General features: G+C 63.4%; 1 pseudogene; it reads left to right on the top strand.

The window, feature by feature from the left end:
* Nucleotides 1–965: 965 nt before the first annotated feature.
* On the top strand, nt 966–4,727 carry LOC113251714 (thyrotropin-releasing hormone receptor-like; annotated as a pseudogene).
* Nucleotides 4,728–6,496: the final 1,769 nt, after the last annotated feature.

The following is a 6,496-nucleotide window of genomic DNA, read 5'->3' on the forward strand; positions in this document are numbered from 1 at the left end:
GTGTACAGGTGGTGCCGCCTGTGTTGTGTGTGGGCAGGTGTGTGGGCAGCATCCTAGAAGAACCACTTCTCTCCCAGCCCTGCCCCAATTCTGTGCCCTGGCCCCTGCCCTGTGGGGGCTGCAGTGGGGGTTTCTGGCCTCTCAGGCCAGGTGGGAGTGGGCCGAGCACCTGGCCTGGCAACTGTCTCTGGGTGTGGTCTGTCTCAGCCTCACCTGCTTCTCACCTGCCCCCATTCCAGGTCCTAGTGTGGTTGGGCCTGGCTGGTGGGGAGGCAGGAAGACTCTGGCTCATTTCCAGACAGCATCTGCAGCGGCCACGGGCTGGGGCTTGTGGGCAAGAGCCAGTTGCTGGCTTCCAGCTCTGCTCCTGGGAAACCAAGACGGGGCACCCCACAGCCCCTGGGCGTGTTGATCTAGCTCGCTGCCTGCAGTACCCAAGGAGGGACCTGCTGTTGTTACCCCCGCTGACAGATGGGGGTGCAGAGGCTCAGGGAGATTGGAGCTGTAATAGTAACCAGACGCCAGGTCCACAACTTTCTGCGCCTCGCCGTTTCCCAAGAGCCTCACTACGTTCCTGAGAGGCAGCTACTTCTAGTCTCCCGGTTCCACGGATGAGCTCACTGAGCCTGAGACGCTGTGTGGCTTCTTCACAGCTCAGGGCGCTCAGGCTGCGCTAGGTCAAGGGTCGACGTGCACTCACCCAGACGACTCCTGCCCCTCCGTCTTGTGTGTGGGGCACTGTTGTCGCCTGTGTTGATGCTCTGGGAGTCTGAGGCTCGCAGGGAGGCTCAGGAATGTTGCAGCTGAGCCTTGAACGTGTATTCCCTGTTCTCTCCCCTCGCCTGGCCAAGCAGAGCAGCGTCACAAGTGCAGGGTCCCCGTGTGTCCCTGGGGGCCTGGCTTCTAGCACAGGCAGGTGTTGGTTGGGCCTGTAGGTGCGGGAGGCCCGGCCCCACTGGCCGTGGATGCGTCCTGGAGGCCCCTCTTCTCGCCCCCTCAGCACCTGCTCAGCCACTGTGGAAGATGACGGGAGCAAGCTGGAGAGGCCTAGCCATGTGTCGCTGGCCTGTGGAGAGGCCATCCCGGGCCTGACCGGGTAAAGGATGGTCTCTGTCTTCCGGTGCTCCTGGTGCGGGTGATGGGCATCGTGGGCAAAGCCATGGTGATCCTGGTGGCGCTGACTGCACACGACATGCACACCCCCACCAACTGCTACCTGGTCAGCCTGGCCCTGGCTGACCTCACTGTGCCGGCGGCTGCGGGGCTGCCCAACGTCTCCGACAACCTGGCTGGGCAGTGGGTCCACAGGCATGCCAGCCGCCTGGGCATCACCTACTTGCAGCACGTGGGCATCAATGTCTCCTCCTGGTCCATCCCGGCGTTCTCCGTGGAGAGGTGGGTGCTCCTCGACCCTGCCCTGCGTGCATCTCCCCCACCACAAAGTAACACAGTCAGGACTTCCCGGCCGGGAGGCTCGGAGGCTGAGCTTCAGCGGAGCAGGAGGGCCAATTCCCCCTTTCCAGAGAGGGGAGGCAGGTGGGACCCTGGAAGACCTGGCCCAGGAAGCAGGGGTCAGAAGGGCTTGTCTCTCATCTCTGCTGCTAACTTGCCGTGAGATGCCGAGGCAGTCCTACCTCTCTGGGGCTCGATTTTCCCACCTGGGAAGTGAACATCTGGACTGGACCTTCTCTGGGGTTTCTTCTGCTCTGATTTTAGCCCTGAGAGACAGTGTAGCCCAGAGTTCAGCATGTGGACTCTGAAGCCCGCTGAGTGGGTTCACACCCGGCTCTGCCCCTTCCTAGTGGCATAGTCTTGGGCAGGCTGGCCCAGGGGCTGGGTGGCTTATCCAGGGCCACACAGAATTGGGACATGATTAAGGCCTTCTGACATCCAAACGCTGGCCTGGTCCTGGTTCTCCTGGGCTGTCGCTGTCCGGGCTCCAGGGCCTTCCATCTCCTGTCCACCCTGGTTGACCCCATGGCCTCGGCATGGACAGTGGGGACCCGGATCCTGGCTGTGAAGCCCGGCCGTGAGGGGCTTTTGATGTCTTTGGCTGCCTCAGTTGGTGACCTTTGGAGGTGGGCAACTTAAAAACCCACTGGGGCTCTCGCAGATGTCAAAGGTCTTTGGAAGGGCCCTGGGGTCCCTGGGCCTGCAGCAGACATGGCTGAACGTGGGGGGGGGGGGCTCCGGGGACAGGGTCCTCTAGGGGCAGCACTTGCCACGTGCCCTCAACACGGCCGCCTGGCCCCCCGAATCCTCACGGCCCTCGAGTCCTTCCCTGACGGGGAATCTGATGGGCCAGGCTGGGTCGTGAGCGCGCGCACACACATGAGCACATGCACACACACGCACATGCACGCACACATGCACCCGCACGCACACGCGCGCACGCACACACGTACGCGCAGGGCGCACCTGACCCCGCTCCCCAGCGCGCAACACGGCCGCCCTGTGGCTGCAGGTTCATTGTTATCCACCACCGGATGCGGGCGCAGACCGTGTGCACCGCGGGTGGGGCCAAGCGGGTCGTCGCGGCTGGCAGGGGGGCCACGTCCGTCTACTGCCTGTTCCGGTCCTTCTGCTGGACCTGCACGTCAGCGAGAGCCAGGGCCCGCAGTGCGGCTACAGGATGTCCCGCAGCCTCTACGTGCCCATGTACCTGCTGGACTGCACCCTGTTCTTCGTCACGCCCCTGCTGGTGGCCACCGTCCTCTATGGCTCATCGGGAGAGTCTTGTTCCGGAGCGCGATGCCCCACCCGCCCCACCCTGGGGCTGGGCGCCGCCAGGCCTGGCAGCAGCCGGAACCCAAGAGAAGCTGCCCCGGGGGCCAGATGGGGGCCCCAGGTCCTCCAGGAAGCAGGTGGGTGAGGTCTGCGGGGGAGTTGGGTGGGAGTGGCCGGAGGGGACTGAGGGCGGGAGAGGAGAGCTGGTGGGCAGAGAGGCAGGGAGAGGCGTGACACAGAGCCGGGCAGAGAGGGGATGCGGGTGGGATTCGCATTCGTTCACTCTCCAGGTGTCTGTGGCCCCCGCCTGGTTCTGGGTGCTGGGACTCAGGACCACAGGGCAGACCCACACGCAGCCTGTGGGGGGACCGGGAGATGACGTGACGTGGGACGGGGCTCAGGGAGAGGCACAGAGGCCTCTTGGAACTGACAGCCGAGTACAGGTCTGAGGCTGGCAAGGGGGCAGGCCAAGCATGTACCAGGAAGCCCTGGGAGGACAGGGCGAGGCCTGGAGGTGGTCGCAGGCCTGGCGCACTGGGCTGGTGGGGGGGCAGTGTGAATAGCTGGGGGCTCTCGGCTTTGACTGCAGGGAAACAGGGGCAGCCATGGGGGCTCTGAGACAGCAGGACCCCCTCACATGGGGAGCCTAAGACAGGTGCACACTCAGAGACATGGAGGGAGGGGGAGCGCTGAGCAGAGGGACGCCAGTGACTGAGCCGCGGCACTGTGATGGGAGAGAGAGACCGAGCCAGGCACCCAGAGTGGCCAAGGCCTGTGTCCACTCTCAGGGTGCAGTATGGCCCCAGGCACAAAGCTCTGGACACACAGGTGGTCACACCTCCTGGGGCAAAAGCCAGTGATGACTGCATGGTCCCCTTCCTCACCACAATTCGGGGAGGAGACTGCTGACATCCTGATACTGGAAGCTGGAAAGGGAGGCTCAGAGAAGCTCAGGGGGCTGCCCGCGATCACCCAGCAGGAGTCTAGGAGCTGGGATCTCACTTGGTCTGGCAAACCCCAGCACCTACACCCTTTCCCTGGAGATGGCAGCAGGGAGGGGCCCCCAGGAGGCTCCTGGCATGGGTCAGGCTGGTATGTGTGCCCCAGAGCCCCGGATGGGTGCCCCTTCTCCTTCCTGATGACCCCAACTCCTGCAGACATCCTGGTCCTAGCAGACTGTCCTGAGCTGCACGGGGGTGGGCTTTCTGGGTCTGTGACTCACTCCTGAACTGAAGGATGGGATGCGGTGCGGGTGGGGGTCCTGAACAGAGAGGCATGGCTGCAGCTGGAGGGGGCCATTCGAACAGTCATGAGCATGGACAGGTTTTGGGGTGGTCTCTCTTGCCCTCCAGGCTCTGCTTCCCCATCCCTGAAGGGGCAGCCACGACGGTGCCATCTCCAGGTGGGCCGTCCGGGGCTCGCAGCTGGCAGGGCCCCGAGCGTCAGTGTTTGCCAGCTGGGAGTCTAAGAGGTGTGGGGGCAGGGCAGTGACCAGGTAGCCCCCAGGGCAGACTATGTCATGGTCTTATACGCTGGCACAGCTTGCAGGGTCCTCCTGGCCGATTCACGGGGAGCATCTAGCACGCTGCCCCACGGGCCTGTCATCACAGATACCTCTAGTAGCGTTCTCATGGGTACTCAGCACTCGGCTCTGAGGCGGGAGCTGTGGCTGCCCCTTTGGGGCGTGTGCTCGGCCACCAGCCTGTCCCCATGTCCCACAGGTCACCAAGATGCTGGTGGCCCTGCTGCTGCTGCTCACCTCCCTGGTGGTCCAGCCCCTCCTGGACGCCTGGGTGCCCCTCTTCTGCCGCCCCTGCGTCTACACCCACAGCACCGTCAACGCCGTCGTCTATGGCGTCATGTCCCAGAAGTTCTGGGAGGCCTTTCGGCGCCTGTGTGGGTGTCTTGGGGGAGTGACAGAGGTGCGCAGCCTGCCACACTGCCACCAGCTGCAGTGTGGTCCAAGAGACCCCCCAGAAGACGCAGGCCGACAGGAGTGAGGGCCGGGGTCCTCAGGCCGCAGGGTCCCCGCCCCAGCCGCAGGGGCCCTCGGTCAGCATGTTCTGAGGGTGGCCCTCCTCCTGCTCAGCGCGCTACCTCTCCCTGCCCGGACTCCGTCTGTCTGCTCACGTGCTGGGTCTGCCTGTCCACTGGGTGAGGACAGGCACAGATGCCCCTGATGCGCCCGGATCCCCCAAGGCTTCCCTCCCCAGGAACAAGGACAGTAGGGTGGCCTGGGTCCGGGCGCTTGAAGTTCAAGTCTGGACTCCCTGTGGGAATCTCTCACCTCCTGGGGAAGCAGGAGAGGAGACAAACAGAAAGAGAAGCTGGAGGGCCACCAGCCTTCACCGGTGCGACTTTGTGACCTTCCACCCATGAGCACTTACGGTGCTGAGCGTCCTTTCCAGGCGGAAGCCCTGAGGGTGTTAAAGTGCTTGCTTCCCGTGTTGTCAGCGCTGTCCTCAGCTGTGGGTAGAGCCCGCCCAGGAATGCATATTCCCCTTCAGACAGAAGCTACCTGGGGCCATGTCGAAAGGGTACCTGGCTTCCACCGCTGACACCCAGAGATGCTTCATAGGGCAGGGGAGCCCCGACCCCAGGCCGCCCCAGTGCCCTGGTGCCCAGCCTGAAAAGTGTATCCCCCTGCAGGGGTCAGCCGGGCTGGTCCCTTCCCTACCTAGCCCACTGCCATGCCGCTGTCACTGCCAATGTGCTAAGCAGGGGCCGGGGGTGCTGGGGTGAGCAGGGAGCCCCCGAGGAGGCAGGACCGTCCCCATGTGGTGCTCCTCAATGGTGGGAGGCTCTGGGCACCGGGCCGAGCCCGCCACTCTCACCCCAGCAATGGCCTGGGACTCCCACCATCCCCGTTATGTGCGTGAGACCTGGACACCTCTAGGAGGCAGCCCCTTGCCTTCCTGCGGGTGAGTGTCTGTGCTCCCAACCTCCAAGATGGGCACGTGTCCCCGACCCTGTCCCTGTTCCTTTTGAGATCACTGTTCTCCTGGTGTCTCTGGTGTCCACTAAAAGCAGATTTTATGCGGAGTTGACTGGGAGGAGGTGTGTCCCCCTGGCCGAAGCCCTGAGGTCAGGCAGGGAGAAGGGGGATGAGACGATGAGGCCTTGCCAGAGGACGGGTCCCACACCTGTGACTTTGGGACCAAGCTCAACGGGCAAAGGCACCAGGATGTGACCGCCTCTTCCGGCCTGTCACGGTCGAGGTCCGTCCTGGGTGCTCAGAGGCCTGTCCTGAGTCAGTCTTGCTCTCTGAACTGTTTCTTTACTCTTTATTTTTTGTACAGGAACATCTCACTGATAGGGAGGCTGTGTTACTGTCCCTGACCCAGGACATAGGAATCAGGAAATAATTTGTGCACCCCGCCTACCACCCTGCCAACAAAAAGTGCCCTCCAAATGTCTGGGAGCTCAGCAAGCAGATGGGTAGGAGTGAGCCCCCTGCTTCCATCTTTATTTCGCACACAGCCGTCAGGGGTCCCCAAAGCTGATGCTCACCAGCCCCTCCCCATTTCCGTGGCTACTTCTCCCTCCGTGGCTACTTCCACGGCTTCCGTGTGCTGGTTCTCGCGCACGGACCAGGACAGCGATCGCCAGCGGGACTGCGTAAGAAATGCAGAGTGCCTGCCGGGGCGTGAGGCCTGGGCATCTGTGACAGACGGGTGAGGAGCTGCTCGGTGGCACCCACGGTGAGCCACAGGCTCACCTACCCATGAGGCAGACAACTGGGACAAGCAGCTCTGCGTTAAGAAGCATG

Source organism: Ursus arctos, unplaced genomic scaffold (genome assembly GCF_023065955.2).
Source record: "Ursus arctos isolate Adak ecotype North America unplaced genomic scaffold, UrsArc2.0 scaffold_19, whole genome shotgun sequence".
NCBI classification, from domain to species: Eukaryota; Metazoa; Chordata; class Mammalia; order Carnivora; family Ursidae; genus Ursus; species Ursus arctos.